This window comes from Dendrobates tinctorius, unplaced genomic scaffold (assembly GCF_039654945.1).
Source record: "Dendrobates tinctorius isolate UK_male_01 unplaced genomic scaffold, ASM3965494v1 ptg000095l, whole genome shotgun sequence".
Classification (NCBI taxonomy): domain Eukaryota; kingdom Metazoa; phylum Chordata; class Amphibia; order Anura; family Dendrobatidae; genus Dendrobates; species Dendrobates tinctorius.
This window is the reverse complement of record NW_027361763.1, coordinates 19,462,940-19,480,519: the sequence shown is the minus strand read 5'-3', so window position 1 is coordinate 19,480,519 and position 17,580 is coordinate 19,462,940. Positions and strand designations below refer to the sequence as shown.

At 46.5% G+C, this 17,580-nt stretch overlaps 1 long non-coding RNA gene across 1 annotated transcript in view; it reads right to left on the bottom strand.

Annotated features, from left to right (window-relative positions):
- Positions 1-16,713, bottom strand: part of LOC141098782 (uncharacterized) — a 47,421-nt gene extending 30,708 nt beyond the window's left edge. Inside the window, exon 1 of the long non-coding RNA XR_012234356.1 lies at positions 16,393-16,713. This is a non-coding gene — a long non-coding RNA (uncharacterized lncRNA). The remainder of the gene's footprint in view (positions 1-16,392) is intronic.
- Between the last annotated feature and the right edge of the window lie 867 nt (positions 16,714-17,580).

Here is a 17,580-nt window from a genome sequence, read left to right as displayed (position 1 = left end):
GGAGGTCGTCCATCAGGTCCAGCAGCCTCAGATACCCCCCCCTTCAGCATCGCTGTCTGTATCTGATGACTGGAGCATTAATAATAATAAAAGGAAGAAAAAGAACACATCCTCCCGTAAACCTGAGGCAGAATATGATACTGGTCAGATTGCTAGTAAGAAGGTTCAGAATTCTGCAGGAGTGATGGTCGTGTCCAACAAGTATGGAGTTTTATCTGACACCAATGGTGACGATCCTGAGGAAGAGTTGAGGAAAGTTGATGCTGAGTGTGACAGGGACATAGAGGACCATCCCCCGCCAAAGCGGAAGCCCTTATCTGTGGACCCTCAGGTAGAGTCTGACATGGACACCAGTGGTGGACAGAACATCTCTGACTCATGATGATGGCTGTTACTCTGCTCCTTCTATATTGTGCTGTGATGGCGGGGTTCTCATTGACAGTGACCTCGAGCAATGTGAATAGCATTAAGCTGAGGAGAACTAGACACGCGGTGTATGAACATCTCAAATATCTGGACACAGATGTCATCTTCCTGCAGGAGACACAACTGACATCTCTGGGGCTTATGAGAGAGGCTAAGAGGGAATGGCGGTCCGGTCCTTCTTTCTGGTCACTGGCTGTGGAGCCTTACGCCGGGGTCACTGTCCTGTTTAACACCAATGATGTGACTGTGCATAGGATGACGGAGGTGGTCATGGGAAGATGTCTGGTCCTGGAAGTCACTGTCCATGGGAGGCGACTCCGGCTTATTAACATCTATGGGCCACAGACAGTGACGGACAGGATCCAGCTGTTTAATGACGTCAAGCCTTACCTCTTCACTTCTCTTCCAGTGGTGATGGCGGGGGACTTTAATGCCATAATGTACAAGAATATAACTACTATAATACTGTCCCTATGTAAAAGAATATAACTACTATAATACTGCCCCTATGTATAAGAATATATCTATTATAATACTGTCCCTATGTACAAGAATATAACTACTGTAATACTGCCCCTATGAACAGGAATATAATTACTATAATACTGCCCCTATGTACCAGAATATAACTACTATAATACTGCTCCTATATACAAGAATATAACTACTATAATACTGCCACTATGTACAAGAATATAACTACTATAATACTGCTCCTATGTACAAGAATATAACTACTATAATACTGCCCCTATGTACAAGAATATAACTACTATAATACTGCTCCTATGTACCAGAATATAACTACTATAATAATGCCCCTATGTACAGGAATATAACTACTATAATACTGCTCCTATGTATAAGAATATAACTACTATAATACAGCCCCCTATGTACAAGAATATAACTACTATAATATTGCCCCTATGTACAAGGATATAACTACTATAATACTGCCCCCTATGTACAAGAATATAACTACTGTAATACTGCTCCTACGTAGAAGGCTATAACTCCTATAATACTGCCCCTATGTACAAGAATATAAGTACTATAATACTATAATACTGCCCCTATGTACAAGAATATAACGACTATAATACTGCTCCATGTACAAGAATATAACTACTATAATACTGCTCCTACATACAAGAATATAACTACTATAATACTGCCCCTATGTACAAGAATATAACTACTATAATACTGCCCTATGTACAAGAATATAACTACTATAATACTGCCCCTATGTACAAGAATATAACTACTATAATACTGCCCCTATGTACAAGAATATAACTACTATAATACTGCCCCTATGTACAAGAATATAACTACTATAATACTGCCACTATGTGCAAGAATATAACTACTATAATACTGCTCCCTATGTACAAGAATATAACTACTATAATACTGCTCCTATGTACAAGAATATAACTACTATAATACTGCCCCTTATGTACAAGAATATAACTACTATAATACTGCCCCTATGTACATGAATATACTGTATCTACTATAATACTGCCACCTATGTACAAAAATATAACTACTATAATACTGCCGCCTATGTACAAAAATATAGCTACTATAATACTGCCCCTATGTACAAGAATATAACTACTATAATACTGCTCTTATGTACAAGAATATAATTACTGTAATACTGCTCCTCTGTACAAGTATAATACTACTATAATACTGCCTCTATGTACAAGAATATAACTACTATAATACTGCCCCTCATGTACAAGAATATAACTACTATAATACTGCTCCTATGTACAAGAATATAACTACTATAATACTGCTCCTATATACAAAAATATAACTACTATAATACTGCTCCCCATGTACAAAAATATAACTACTATAATACTGCCCCTATATACAAGAATATAACTACTATAATAGTGCCCCCTATGTACAATAATATAACTACTATAATACTGCTCCTATGTACAAGAATATAACTACTATAATACTGCTCCTATATACAAGAATATAACTACTATAATACTGCCCCCTATGTACAAGAATATCTATAATAATAAATGCCCTAACCAGCTTCCGGTTGTAACAACTTCCGTCCAGTTGTAACCGGTGACGTCACCACACACACACGCACATGTTAACCCTCAACACACCACACCGCCTCAACACACACTCCTCTCACCTTTCACCTCCACTCATGTCCACTCACTCTTTCACTCCACATACATTCATTTCTCTCACTCCGTTTCTCATACACCGTCATCGTCGCTGCCCCGACATCTTCCTCCGCCGCCGCGATCCAGGATCCAGACGTTCTCCAGGCCACCGACATGTTCTTGCGGTACGCCATCTTGGATGTCGTGAAGTCCCGCGAGATTCAAGATGGCGTCGCCGCAACAATATGTCGATGGCGTGGACGACATCGGGATCCAAACAGATGGCGTCGGCGAAATCTCGCGAGATTACGCCGACGCCATTTTGGATCCCGATGTCGCCCATGCCAGCGACATGTTGTTGCGGCAACGCCATCTTGAATATCGCGGGACTTGACGACATCCAAGATGGCGTCCCGCAAGAATATGTCGCTGGCGTGGGCGACATCGGGATCCAAAATGGCGTCGGCGTAATCTCGCGAGATTTCGCTGACGCCATCTTGCATTCGTGAAATTGCGTCATTTACCTCACGCCGACTTGCTGTGCGGACGCTTGGCATTGCCTGTACCACCATAACTACTGCTGCCTTGGTCCTATGCCTGTTTACTGCCGGTGTCTAATTACTGGACCAATTTGCCTGTACCGCCATAACTACTGCTACCTTGCTACTCTGCCGGTGTCTAATTACAGGGCTAATTTGCCTCTACCGCCATAACTACTGCTGCCTTTGTCCTCTGCCAGTGTCTAATTACAGGGCCAATTTGCCTATACCGCCATAAGTACTGCTGCCTTGCTCCTCTGACTGTTCACTGCCTGTGTCTAATTACAGGGCCAATTTGCCTCTACCGCCATAAGTACTGCTGCCTTGCTCCTCTGACTGTTCACTGCCGGTGTCTAATTACAGGGCTAATTTGCCTCTACCGCCATAACTACTGCTGCCTTGCTCCTCTGCCGGTGTCTAATTACAGGGCTAATTTGCCTCTACCGCCATAACTACTGCTACCTTGCTCCTCTGCCGGTGTCTAATTACAGGGCCAATTTGCCTCTACCGCCATAAGTACTGCTGCCTTGCTCCTCTGACTGTTCACTGCCTGTGTCTAATTACAGGGCCAATTTGCCTCTACCGCCATAAGTACTGCTGCCTTGCTCCTCTGACTGTTCACTGCCGGTGTCTAATTACAGGGCCAATTTGCCTCTACCGCCATAAGTACTGCTGCCTTGCTCCTCTGACTGTTCACTGCCTGTGTCTAATTACAGGGCCAATTTGCCTCTACCGCCATAACTACTGCTGCCTTGCTCCTCTGCCGGTGTCTAATTACAGGGCCAATTTGCCTCTACCGCCATAACTACTGCTGCCTTGCTCCTCTGCCGGTGTCTAATTACAGGGCCAATTTGCCTCTACCGCCATAACTACTGCTGCCTTGCTCCTCTGCCGGTGTCTAATTACAGGGCTAATTTGCCTCTACCGCCATAACTACTGCTGCCTTGCTCCTCTGCCGGTGTCTAATTACAGGGTCAATTTGCCTCTACCGCCATAACTACTGCTGCCTTGCTCCTCTGCCGGTGTCTAATTACAGGGCCAATTTGCCTCTACCGCCATAACTACTGCTGCCTTGCTCCTCTGCCGGTGTCTAATTACAGGGCCAATTTGCCTCTACCGCCATAACTACTGCTGCCTTGCTCCTCTGCCGGTGTCTAATTACAGGGCCAATTTGCCTCTACCGCCATAACTACTGCTGCCTTGCTCCTCTGCCGGTGTCTAACTACAGGGCCAATTTGCCACTACCACTTCATAACTACTGCTGGGCAATTACAGGGTCAATTAGTATCTGTTTACTCTACAATACTCCAGGACGCCTTCTTCACTGCCAGATAACTGCCAAATAGACTCCTTTACCTGTGCCAACATGAGTCATAACAAAAAGTATGCCAATGCCAGTGAAAGGAAAGCAGCTTTAGCACTACGACAAAAACAACGCCGTGCTAATGAGACTCCTGAGGAAAAACACCATCGCCTTGAGAAGATTAAGGCTTATAAACGCCGTCGCCTCACACACGAATCCCCTAACTCTAAATCCATAAGATTGGCTGAAGAAGCCTCTGCATGCCGTCACCGCCGACAACAGACGGCCTCTTCCTCATCATTATTATTAGACTCACAACAGGATGCTTCCACATCAGCATGTGGAACAATTTACTGCTACACTTCATCCCATATGCCGTTCACTGACATAACTAATCAGCAATCTGTTTCTGCCCTATCAATACCACCATTCAATACCGATGCACAGTATGCCAATGCCAGTGAAAGGAAAGCAGCTTTAGCACTACGACAAAAACAACGCCGTGCTAATGAGACTCCTGAGGAAAAACAGCATCGACTTGACAAGATTAAGGCTTATAAACGCCGTCGTCTCACACACGAATCCCCTAACTCTAAATCTATTACATTGGCTGAAGAAGCCTCTACACGCCATCACCGCTAACAACAGACGGCTTCTTCCTCATCATTATTAGTAGACTCACAACAGGATGCTTCCACATCAGCATGTGGAACAAGTTACTACCACACTTCATCCTATATGCCGTTCACTGACATAACTAATCAGCAATCTGTTTCTTCCCTATCAATACCACCATTAGTCAATACCAACGCACAGTTTCTTCACATACAAGCTGCAGTTAGCCCGCAGAAAGTGCAACCAAGACAAATATACGTTGGTCTCAAAACTAGGCGCACACCATCGGTTGGACATGCACTTCTACTACAACCTCACATTTTCACTAATGATGAAAATAGTATTACCGAACACAGCTGTGGTGACATGACCCATGTATGTGAGCATTGCGAAGCTTTGCATTTTGTAGCAGAGATACCTTCTGATAACAACTTTACGCTCTGCTGTCAGAAGGGTAAAGTCCATGTACCCATACTACAATATCCTGATGTCTTTACACGTTTGCTGAAAGGGCAAAGTGAATTTAGCAAAAATTTCATGGATAATATTCGAAGTATTAACAGTTCCTTTGCTTTTGCCTCCATGGGTGCAAATATTTCACCACCTCCTGGATATGGCCCATACTGTTTCCGCATACATGGCCAGATCTATCATAGAACTGAAACACTACATCCCTCAGATGACCAGCAACGCGCATTTGCCCAACTTTACATTCTCGATACCACTACCGCAAACGAACAACGCTTACGATGTAAAGAAAATCAAAAATGTCATCCTACATTGATGAACATTATTGCCCTTCAAATCCAAACTATTAATCCTTTTGTGGAAGCTTATCAAATGTTACGTGATGTGGAAGAACAAGAAAAAATTAAATCTCTACAAAACGGAACTGTCATGCCAAACATCACTATGGCTATTAAACAAGATCGTACTCAAGACCCTCGACGCTACAATAATCCCACTGTCAGTGAAGTAGCAGTCGTGTTTCAAAATGACAATGGTGAGCCACTAATGTCCACTCGCAGGATTTCAGAATACTCAAGATGGCATGGCCGCAAGAACATGTCGCCGGCGTGGACAATGTCGGGATCCAGGATGGCGCCGGCGGAAGAAGATGTCGGGGATCGTGGAGCAGCGACGATGACGGTGTGAGTATGAGAGACGGAGTGAGAGAAAGGGTCGTATGTGGAGTGAAAGAGTGAATGGACGTGAGTGGAGATGGTGAAAGGTGAGAGGAGTGTGTGTTGAGGCGGTGTGGTGTGTTGAGGAGGTGTGTGTGTATTGAGGGTTAACATGGCAAGAGGTGTGTCACTATCCTCCCGATGCGATAGCATCGGGCCTTAATCTACTATAATAAATGCGCTAAGCAGCTTCCGGGTTGTAACAACTTCCGTCCAGTTGTAACTGGTGACGTCACAGCACACCTCTTGCCATGTTAACCCTCAACACACCACTCCTCAACACACACTCCTCTCACCTTTCACTATCTCCACTAATGTCCACTCGCAGGATTTCAGAATACTCAAGATGGCATGGCCGCAAGAACATGTCGCCGGCGTGGACAACGTCGGGATCCAGGATGGCGCCGGCGGAAGAAGATGTCGGGGATCATGGAGCAGCGACGATGACAGTGTGAGTATGAGAGATGGAGTGAGAGAAAGGGTCGTATGTGGAGTGAAAGAGTGAGTGGATGTGAGTGGAGATGGTGAAAGGTGAGAGGAGTGTGTGTTGAGGAGGTGTGTGTGTATTGAGGGTTAACATGGCAAGAGGTGTGTCACTATCCTCTCGATGCGATAGCATCGGGCCTTAATCTAGTAACTACTATAATACTGCTCCTATGTACAAGAATATAACTACTATAATACTGCCCCCTATGTACAAGAATATAACTACTATAATACTGCTCCTATGTACAAGAATATATCTACTATAATACTGCCCCAATGTACAAGAATATAACTACTATAATACTGCCCCAATGTACAAGAATATATCTACTATAATACTGCCCCAATGTACAAGAATATAACTACTATAATACTGCCCCCTATGTACAAGAATATAACTACTATAATACTGCCCCCTATGTACAAGAATATAACTACTATAATACTGCTCCCCATGTACAAAAATATAACTACTATAATACTGCCCCTATATACAAGAATATAACTACTATAATACTGCCCCCTATGTACAAGAATATAACTACTATAATACTGCTCCTATGTACAAGAATATAACTACTATAATACTGCTCCTATGTACAAGAATATAACTACTATAATACTGCCCCCATGTACAAAAATATAACTACAATACTGCCCCCTATGTACAAGAATATAACTACTATAATACTGCTCCTATGTACAAGAATATAACTACTATAATACTGCCCCCTATGTACAAGAATATAACTACTATAATACTGCTCCTATGTACAAGAATATATCTACTATAATACTGCCCCAATGTACAAGAATATAACTACTATAATACTGCCCCAATGTACAAGAATATATCTACTATAATACTGCCCCAATGTACAAGAATATAACTACTATAATACTGCCCCCTATGTACAAGAATATAACTACTATAATACTGCCCCCTATGTACAAGAATATAACTACTATAATACTGCCCCTATGTACAAGAATATAACTACTATAATACTGCTCCTATGTACAAGAATATAACTACTATAATACTGCTCCCCATGTACAAAAATATAACTACTATAATACTGCCCCTATATACAAGAATATAACTACTATAATACTGCCCCCTATGTACAAGAATATAACAACTATAATACTGCTCCTATGTACAAGAATATAACTACTATAATACTGCTCCTATGTACAAGAATATAACTACTATAATACTGCCCCCATGTACAAAAATATAACTACAATACTGCCCCCTATGTACAAGAATATGACTACTATAATACTGCTCCTATGTACAAGAATATAACTACTATAATACTGCCCCCTATGTACAAGAATATAACTACTATAATACTGCCCCCTATGTACAAGAATATGACTACTATAATACTGCTCCTATGTACAAGAATATAACTACTATAATACTGCCCCCTATGTACAAGAATATAACTACTATAATACTGCCCCCTATGTACAAGAATATAACTACTATAATACTGCCCCCTATGTACAAGAATATAACTACTATAATACTGCTCCTATGTACAAGAATATAACTACTATAATACTGCCCCATGTACAAAAATATAACTACAATACTGCCCCCTATGTACAAGAATATGACTACTATAATACTGCTCCTATGTACAAGAATATAACTACTATAATACTGCCCCCTATGTACAAGAATATAACTACTATAATACTGCCCCTATGTACAAGAATATATCTACTATAATACTGCCCCCTATGTACAAGAATATAACTACTATAATACTGCCCCCTATGTACAAGAATATATCTACTATAATACTGCCCCTATGTACAAGAATATAACTACTGTGAGACCAGTGAATGCAGCGAGTCAAAGCTGCAGCAGTTCTATGAAGGAGGAAAAAGCTGTGAGTGAAGTTTTGGGAGGAAAACCTCCAGTTCCAGCAAAGAGGCCAGAAGGCAATGTGTCAGTGAGTGATGGAAACCAGCAGAATGTGAAGTCTTGTAGCTCCCCAGTCAGTAAGCAGCTCCTGCCAGGTGCACTGGTGAGATCGGCCCCAGCTGTGCAGATCACCTCTCCAGCTTCCAGGCAGAGACGGACGTCTTTGGAAAGGCAGACAATGCAGGAGAACCTACAGCAGCATGGCAGTATGGCGCGGTCAGGACGCACACGGTCACAGTCAGGTGGTAGCGATAAACCTGCTGCGGAGCCTGCATCCAGCCAAGGGGCCACAAAACCATCCGTGTTGGACCCGCACAAGACTGTGTTCAAAACCCCTGTACCTGTGGTCAAGACTAATCCTGTGGAGCCGGCGCGTGCACCCGAGCTGCAGCTAGCGGATGAGATACCGGGACTTGTCCGAAAACTGGGTGAGTTACAGCAGCAAAAAAAAGCGCTGCAAATGGAGGTAGACTTCATCTATAGTCTAAAGACCACTAATCCTGCCAGTAATGAGGCGTATGACCTGAGACTGAACACACTGGGTGTACAGCTGGCGAGTGTTGTGCAGGACACTGAATCTGTGCTGGAGAGCATGGGGCCCTGGCAGCAGGGGCGTCAGCACCCGGCGCACCTGGGCAAATGTCGGGGCCCTGGCGAGACAGGGGGCCCACTCACGCTGTCTGGGAATCGATACCCGCGGCCACCGCCACGGCCCCCGTGTACCGACCCCATCCTCACCCTGCCAGAGACCCCACCGGCCACCGCAGCCCTGATAAATCCCAGCAATGACAACGCTCCTGCTGGGCTTCTCTGCACGCACAGGACCTGCGATGAGGTCACAGGAGGGGAGGAGTTGGGTCACATGATCAGGGCCCTCAGTGTATGCAGGACCTGACTGTGCTGGTTGTCATGCTGCTGGATGAGGTGAAGTTTATTATGTGTGGGGTAAGGAGGGGTTTACAGGGGGGATGTAGCAGAGCCGTGTGTGTATACAAGGACAGGGCAACGGAGGTGTGGGGAGCAGAGCAGCATGTGTACGAGGTGTGGGGAGCGGAGCCGCATGTGTCCGAGGTGTGGGGAGCGGAGCAGCGTGTGTGCTTAGAGTACGGAGCGGAGCCGCATGTGTACGAGGTGTACGGAGCGGAGCCGCATGTGTACGAGGTGTACGGAGTGGAGCCGCATGTGTACGAGGTGTGGGGAGCAGAGGTGTGGCGAGCGGAACAGTGTGTGTACGAGGTGTGGAGCGGAGCCGTCTGTGTAAAAGGTGTGGGGAGCAGAGCCGCAAGTGTACTGAGCGGAGCCGTGCGTGTACGAGGTGTATGGTGGGGAGCATTCATACCTCTCAACCGTCCCAGGTCCAGCCGGACAGTCCCGATTTTGAGAGAGAGACTGCCCCAGCCGGGAGTTTACTTTTCCCACGGACACAGGAGTACACGGCGGAGCCCCGAGGAGCACTTTAAGGCTATGTGCACACGTAGCGATTTTTAAGCGTTTTTGCCGCGATTTTCGGCGCGAAAATGCTGCGAAAACGCTTAAAAATCGTGTACAGAACGCCCCCCATGCATTCCTATGGTATTCCGCACATGCTGTGCTAATGCTGCGCTTTTTTCTGCGGCGGAATCGCATCGCGGAAAAAATCGCAGCATGCTCATTCTTTTGTGCGGAATCGCAAAGAATTGCCGCGATTCCGCACCCATAGGAATGCATGAGAATCGCTGACTTCCCGCATGTGACTATGCCCACCATGCAGGAAGTTAAGCGTCTTATGTGCGGTTGGTATCCACGGTGTGGAGGAGAGGAGACTGTCCTCCAGGCCCTGGGTACTATACCCCTGTAAAAAAAAGAATAATAATTAAAAAATCGGGGTATATTTACCTTCCGGTGTCCCGCGCTGCATTCCCGGCCTAAGCGTTCCCAGTAATGCCTTGCGGCAAGGCCCTGTAATGACGTAGTCTCGCGTGACTCTAGCGGTCTCGCGAGATCGCTAAAGCAACGCGAGACTACGTCATCACAGGTCTCGCAAGGCATTACTGGGAACGCTGAGGCCCGGGAATGCAGCGCGGGACGCCGGAAGGTAAATATACCCCGATTTTTTATTTTTTTTAGCATTTTAACATTCTATCTTTTACTATTGATGCCGCATAGGCAGCCTCAATAGTAAAAACCTGGTCACACTTGTCAAACACTATGTTTGACGAGTGTGACCAACCTGTCAATCACTTTCCAAGCGATGCTTCAAATCGCTTAGAAAGTGCTTGAATATCGCACGCGAAAATCGCGGCAAAATCGCGATCATAATCGCGGTAAAATCGTGGTGAAATCGCGCGGAAAAAAACCGCGCGATTTCTGGGAAGGAGTCCGGTTTTTAGTAAGCGTTTTAAAACGCTACGTGTGCCCACAGCCAAACTCGCACGTGACTTTCTACCGGAAGTGTCGTGCTGGAAACTGACTGGAAATGAGGTAATTTTGGGAGGAGATTGTGACGGAACCATGGAGGCACTTCAGGGAATGCTTCAGATCCTTCATCGTGTCCTCCGACAGCGTGAACAGCGGGATCGCCTTGGACTCAGGGATGTCGGCCATGTGAGCGGATCATGATATGTCCTGCATCGGGAGGCTCAGGTGGGCACTACAATGGGAGCCGGACTGCTATGGTATCTCTATAGGATCTTTCTCTCTCTTTCTTTCTTTCTCTCTGTTCTTTCTTTCTCTGCTCTTTCTCTCTAATCTTTTTTTCTTTCCCCTCTTTATTTCTCTCTGTTCTTTCTTTCTCTCTCTGTTCTTTCTTTCTCTCTCTGTTCTCTTTCTTTCCCCTCTTTCTTTCTTTCTCTTTCTACGTTCGTTCTTTCCTCTCTCTCTGTTCTTTCTTTTTCTCTCTCTCTCTGTTCTTTCTTTGCCATCTTTCTTTCTTTCTCTCTCTGTTCTTTCTTTCTCCCTCTTTGTTCTTTCTTTCCCTCTCCCTCTCTGTTCTTTTTTCCCCCTCTTTCTTTCTTTTTCTCTCTGTTCCTTTTTTCTGTCCACGCTTTCTTTCTCTCTGTTCTTTTTCTTTCTTTCCCCTCTTTCTTTCTCTCTCTCTTCTTTCATTTTTTCCCCTATTTCTTTCTCTCTCTCTGTTCTTTCTTTCTTTCTTCCCCTCTTTCTTTCTCTCTGTTCTTTTTTTCCCTCTGATCTTTCTGTCTTTCTCTTTCTTTCCCCTCTTTCTTTCTTTCTTTCTTTCTGTTCTTTTTCTCTCTCTGTTCATTCTTTCCTCTCTTTCTCTCTCTCTGTTCTTTCTTTCTCTCTCTGTTCTTTCTTTCTCTTTCTTTCTCTCTGTTCTTTCTTTCTTTCCCCTCTTTCTTTATTTCTTTCTTTCTCTCTCTGTTCTTTCTTTCTCTTTCTTTCTCTCTACCTCTCTGTTCTTTCTTTCTTTCCCCTCTTTCTTTTTTTCTCTCTCTCTCTGTTCTTTTTTCTGTCCACTATTTCTTTCTCTCTCTAATCTTTCTTTATTTCTCTCTCTGTTCTTTCTTTCTCTCTCTCTGTTCTTCCTTTCTTTCTCATCCTTCCTTCATACGTACACTACTAATCAATAGCCTCCTTCACATGAACGTGTTTTGCCACAGAGCATGTGTCCGTGTGGATCACATGCGTGTCCGTGTGATCCACATGGAGACAAGTCCATTTTTTGGCCAGCACCACGGATGCCACATGGCATGAATCATGGTATGTGTTAAAGGGGGGGGCCCACTGATACTCTTTCGCCCGGGGCCCTCAAAAACTTGGAGCCGGCCCTGCCTGGCAGAGACCTACAGGAACTGGGAGCAGTTCACCTCCAATAAGCAGGGCTGTGCTGTAGAGGCCAGGACCCCTGATGTTCAGGACGGGACCTCCCAGCAGCGGACACAGCCAGTGTTACAGGCTGCCCGCTTCTGCTTCCAGGAGGGAAAACAACTGCAGCAGCAGGCAGCTCAGTGTGAACAGGAGCACACACTTCAGACTCCAGCAGAGGCACCACAGGCCCCAGAGTGCCCCACACAGGAGCAGGACAGTATATGTGAGACTGTGCTGATGAGGCTGAGGCTGAAGCACAGACTGTGGCTGGTGATGCTCTGCCCATGGGGTCGGGGGTAGGAGGGGTTTCACATTCTGTAATGGATGTCGCACTGACTGATAATAATGATGCTGCTCATGATAATGTGCATGATATGTGTGACTATCCCCCTTTGCCATCTAGTCTACAAAGTGTGACAGACCCCCCCTGCTGCAGACCCTCTCCCTGTCAGTCAGCCCAGTGTGACCCGGCAGGTGCCCCCCAGGAATGCCTGGAGCCGCGGCGCCCCATCCTTCACTTCCAGCGCCAGGTATACCGGCCAGACATTCAAACGCATTAATGTGGTGCGGTTTAAATACATAGGTGCCAAGGAGGATCTGCCACAACGCAGGTATGTGGTGAGAGAGCTGCTCTGCGGCCAGATGGGGTTTGTGGCAAATGAGATACTGGCAGTGTCTAATCTTCAGGACAGGCAGGGCTACGAGGTCAGCTTCAAGCTCATGTCTGACCTGGACAGATTCTGGGCCAATTACCCCAAGTTCAGAGATGCTGAGGGCTGGAATAAGTTTGTGTTGGTTCCTATCTCCAGGCCGGACACTGTCACAGTAAACATCACGTTCTGGAATGAGGCCGTTTCTCCACAGGACATCGAGGTGTGGCTCCGGTGACACTGTGACCTCGTCTCTGGGCTCACCAAGGTCAGAGATGAGGATGGTATCTGGACAATGGGGTGGCGGGTCTTGGTAAAATTACGGCAATGTAATAACATCACTGCCCACTTACCCAACTCCTTCTTCATTGGGAGGGAGAAGGGAAGATGTTATTATCCCGGGCAACCCAGAAAGTGCTTCAAATGTGGTGGGAAAGGTCATCTGGCTAACGCCTGTACTGTGGTGAAGTGCAGTCTGTGTGGGGCAATCGGCCATGTCGCTGCAGACTGCCGGGACGACAAGTGCAACCTCTGTGGTAAGATGGGACACCCTCACCGGGACTGTCCAGACGCCTGGCACAACATCTGCAGAGTCTTCCCTGATGAGTTTGTGATGGCAGGGGCAGAGGCTCAGGAGGATGAGGATGTGGTGGCAGGGGCACATGGGGAGGAGGATGTAATGTCAGGAGAGATGTTGACCAGCTCAGATGCCCACCAGGAGTCCACTCATGCAGCACCAGAGAAGCAGGGTGCAGAGGGGAACATGGAGGTCGTCCATCAGGTCCAGCAGCCTCAGATACCCCCCCTTCAGCATCGCTGTCTGTATCTGATGACTGGAGCATTAATCAAAATAAAAGGAAGAAAAAGAACACATCCTCCCGTAAACCTGAGGCAGAATATGATACTGGTCAGATTGCTAGTAAGAAGGTTCAGAATTCTGCAGGAGTGATGGTCGTGTCCAACAAGTATGGAGTTTTATCTGACTCCAATGGTGACGATTATGAGGAAGAGTGGTCATGGGAAGATGTCTGGTTCTGGAAGTCACTATCCATGGGAGGCGACTCCAGCTTATTAACATCTATTGGCCACAGATGGTGACTGACAGGATCCAGCTGTTTAATGACGTCAAGCCTTACCTCTTCACTTCTCTTCCAGTGGTGATGGCGGGGGATTTTAATGCCATACTGACATCAAGTGACAGCTCCTCAGGCAGGACAGTGACCAGAGACGGTAAGGTCCTACATAACGTCATAATGCAGACAGGACTGACTGACTTTTTCACACAGGATGGTCGACAGCCAAAATTCACGTATTCATGTTCCAACAGGAGCAGTAGGATAGATTTTGCTTTTGTCGGTCCTACTGAGGCTGTCGGCGCCCTGAGTGAGAAGGTCGTCCCTTACTCTGATCACCTCGCCTTGTGCTTCTCTCTGGGGACCTCTAACCGTCCGGACATTGGTAGGGGGTTGTGGAAGCTCAATTCCAGTCAGGGCAGTTTCTAGGGAATTTTGCCAACAGGGCGAACATTGAAAAAGCGCCCCCCCCAAACATTAACATGCTGAATACTTTAGATAAGCTTAGATAAATGTGTCCTCATGTCACTGTTATTAGCAGCCGCAGGTGTAGGTTGATAGGAGTAATAGTCCCAAAAGCCTCCACTTGCTGTCATTGTTCTCACCTTAATATAATGCTCATCATTCTCCCCTGCTCGTGCCAATCGCCGGCAGAGCAGGGGAGAATGATGAGAGCCGTCTTCAGCACCCGCTGCCGGGGAACAGTGCTTACTGTAGAGCTTCTTCCCCGGCAGCCTCCTGTGTTGTACTGATGTGGCACACAGGCGGCACACGGCTGCCACACGTGTGCCGCAAGTATTACACACTCAGTCGCGGATATCTCCGGTAACGGTTTTTCCGGTACCAGAAATATCAGGACGTGTGAAACCGGCCTCACACACACAGTGACTCACAGACCCTGCGCTATCAATCTGCAAATTGCAAAGATTGCAGTGTGTGAACAATGTATGTAAGACATCCATCTCTATTCTAGGAAACAATGGTTTTCATTTGGGATGATAACGTATGAGAATAACGAGAGTGGCTCCGTCCTCACCGAACATCTGTGAGCCGGTAATGGTCCATCATCATCTATGGGAGCCGGCGCAGACTTCTGTGTGCAGCCTCCGACCCTCTCCTGTGCCATTACATCACTCACCCCCCCACCAACCACGACATGACAAGTGACATCAGTGAATCCTCCCAAAATCACTGGGGCAGACACTGGGGTATATACACATCACTGGGGCAGACACTGGGGTATATACACATCACTGGGGCAGACACTGGGGTATATACACATCACTGGGGCAGACACCAGGGTATATACACATCACTGGGGCAGACACCGGGGTATATACACATCACTGGGGCAGACACCGGGGTATACACACATCACTGGGGCAGACACCGGGGTATATACACATCACTGGGGCAGACACCGGGGTATACACACATCACTGGGGCAGACACCGGGGTATATACACATCACTGAGGCAGACATTGGGGTGTTTACATCACTGAGGCAGACACTGGGGTATATACAGATCACTGGGGCAGACAGTGGGGTATATACACATCACTGGGGCAGACAACGCGGGATATACACATCACTGGGGCAGACAGTGGGGTATATACACATCACTGGGGCAGACACCATGGTATATACACATCACTGAGGCAGACATTGGGGTATTTACATCACTGAGGCAGACATTGGGGTATTTACATCACTGAGGCAGACACTGGGGTATATACACATCACTGGGGCAGTCACTGGGGTATACACACATATCACTGGGTCAGACACTGTGGTATACACAGATCCCTGGGGCAGACACTGGGGTATATACAGATCACTGGGGCAGACACTGGGGTATATACACATCACTGGGCCAGACACTGGGGTATATACAGATCACTGGGGCAGACACTGGGGTATATACACATCACTGGGGCAGACACGGGTATATACATCACTGGGGCAGACACTGGGGTATATACACATCAATGGGGCAGACACTGGGGTATATACACATCAATGGGGCAGACACTGGGGTATATACACATCACTGGGGCAGACACTGGGGTATATACAGACACTGGGGTATATACAGACACTGAGGCAGACACTGAGGTATATACAGACACTGGGGCAGACACTGGGGTATATACACATCGCTGGGGCCAGGACTGTGCATACAGTAACAGATGCTCCATGTCTGGACTCACCCAGATCCTGATGAGGGGAAGATGAAAGGCGGGAACGCAGAGCAGATTCCATAGACAATTCAGGCACAGAGCAGACTCCATAGAGACAACGGGACAGAGCACAAACTCCGCCCACAGAAAAACTTCCTTGCCGGAATCAGACATGTGACACAGCAAGGGTTACAGGGAGAGTCTGCACCACGTTATCTGACAGGGGGGCCGCTCTGCCGCCCCCTTTCTTCAGGAAGCACTGCCGCCTGAGGCAAACAGCTCAACTTGGCTCATGATAGGTGCGGCCCTGCAGGCGCCCCCTGGCTTGGGTGGTGCCCCAGGCGATTGCACCCCCCGTCCCCCCCAAAAACGGCCCAGATCCCAGTCTCCAGGATGATGCCTATGTTCAGAGCCGTGTTCACTCCCTTATCCAGCTTCATCTAGACAGGGTTGACTTCTATGACAACATGACCGACTGGTGGGAGGACGTCAAGGAGGATATCAGATCCCTCTTAAAGAGACTTTCAGTTAATAAAGGGAGGAATAAGTACAGCCAGTACTTAAAGCTGTGCAAAGAATTGGAGTCACTGTATTCGGCGGGCGGGGATGACAAAGTGAAGATCGACCGGCTGAAATCTGAGATAAAGCAGTATCAGTATAGCAGGTATACGTCCCTGGTTCTTGAATGGGATTATGGGACCTTAGGAGCCCCTGATCCCTTTGATAATTGCAGGGAGAGGGTGGCCCAAAAAATGGTCACAGGTGTCATTGACTCCCAGGGTGTATTGCAGGATTCACGGGAGGGTATCCTGGAGGTGGTGAGATCTTACTATGCTGACTTGTTTCAGAGGAAAGTTTTGGATAAAGATAAGATGGCTCAATTCTTGGAGGCAACAGCAGTGCCTGATACTAATGATCTGGACTTTTCTCCTTTGACAGCAGAATTAACGGTGAAGGAAGTTAAGGAGGCTATTGATAAATTATATCTGAAGAAGGCACCAGGTCCAGATGGTATAACGGCAGAATTTTATAAGAAATTCAGAGACCTCCTGGCTCCAATCCTCGTGGATGTGTATAGAAATTGTCTAGAAAATCACCTGATGCCTCCATCCATGAGATTGTCCTCGTTAATTCTGCTGTCTAAAGGTAAAGAGCCGAGCGACATCAAGAACTGGAGGCCGATTGCCCTCTTGAATGTGGACAGGAAGATTCTAGCAA